The sequence below is a fragment of the Temnothorax curvispinosus genome, unplaced genomic scaffold (genome assembly GCF_003070985.1).
Source record: "Temnothorax curvispinosus isolate PA1 unplaced genomic scaffold, ASM307098v1 QBEX01005067.1, whole genome shotgun sequence".
NCBI lineage: Eukaryota > Metazoa > Arthropoda > Insecta > Hymenoptera > Formicidae > Temnothorax > Temnothorax curvispinosus.
In genome coordinates this window covers 306,265-307,864 of record NW_020214847.1, presented here as the reverse complement: position 1 = coordinate 307,864, position 1,600 = coordinate 306,265, and positions in this window count along the sequence as shown.

Genomic DNA, 1,600 nt, shown 5'->3' with positions numbered 1-1,600 from the left:
ACGCAATCTTGTCGCATATCTTTCCTTTGAGTCTCCGTACCTTGATGTGTTGGACGATTCTTCTTCCCTAATATTTTGTTCAACCCACCCTCATATGAACACAGTCGAGTTTTTCTTACATTTTATATTTCTTACGAGTATATCATATTTATAAATTTCTCGTGTTAGTATTATTATTATTACATTATACACATTAAAGCATTTTTTCCCCTTGACTATTAAGCCGATTACTGTGTCAGCCGTGCCCGTCGGGACACGGTTGTCCATTTTTACATTGTCTTTTAGGTAAAAAGACCGGCGCGGGGCGAGAACCAGCAGCGGCAAAATGCTCGTGCAATCTGAATTATTAAGGGGCGAAGGCGGAAGAAGAGAATAGCAATAATCTCGAAGAGGCAAAGAGAGAAAAAAGGGGCACGCGCTTCGACCGGCTTGAAGGCCTTTTCCGCACCATCCTTCTCTATTTCTGAAAGCGCAAGCGGGATAGAGAAAGCATCTTCCGCGAATTAATATTCATTACATCGCGCAACGCCAAAGCGCTCTCGCCCCGTACAAATATGAAACGACGTACTTGCGCTAATTAAAATACTTGGCTGCTTTTTCTTGGGCGGAGAGTTGGGCGACCGACCGCCTTCGTCCTTGGTCTTTCGCTCGCGCATATAACCGGAAGAAGGGACAGTCCCCGTGCGAAATTAATGGCGCGCAACGGGCGGCGTTTGCATCATCGACGCCTTTGAAGCATTTTAATATTGAGCAAATCAAGTTTATACAGGGTGTCTCGGGAAGAACGTACTCTCTCGGTAATCCGCTTTAATAAAGATACCAGATTCAAAATCTTCTCTGATGACGTTCTCTGATGTTATTTTAATTACAAGAACACGACGTCGGTATCGTTTCTCCCTTGAACGGCTTATTCCGAAATGGAAGGTATACAAGCAGAAACACGTCTCGCATATCTGTAGAAAATTCGGGTTCTAATCGAGATTCTATACCAGAGGAAAAATTCGATAAAAAAATGTACCTAGATACAGACGAATTAATACGTCATTCTATCAGCGGGAAATAAATCGACGGTGCTGAAACAACAAATCTCTCCGTGGCGCAGAAGTGGGAGAGAGATAGCTTCCTGACGATTCTTTCGCGTTTTCATAAAACAGGCAATGTCCCCGCGGGGTTGGCAAAACAACCAAGGCGCCGTCTACGGCGTCGACGGCCGACGAAATGCCAGGCAGGCACAGGGAAACGCGAACGTCGGACCACGGACGGCTCGCCTCGCCTGCTTCCCTGTCGTCGTCGTCGTCGTCGTCGTCGTCGGCGGGGAGCTATTATACGCTCGAGTTTAATTAAACTCCGCGAGATGTCAAAGGACTCGGCCATGCCCGGCAAGACGGACAATGCGGACGCAGATTATTACATCCCTCGTCGACCTATCCAGTCCCAGTACTCGCACGTCTGCGTCCACCCTGGACTTCCAGCGTGGAATGTGTGTGTCATGTATATACCTACGCGGACGGAGACGCACGCTTGCCCGTTGTATGTATGGACACGTACAGAAGGTCTCTCGCGGTTACGTGTATATGTTACGTACGCGCGCGTGGTCGCA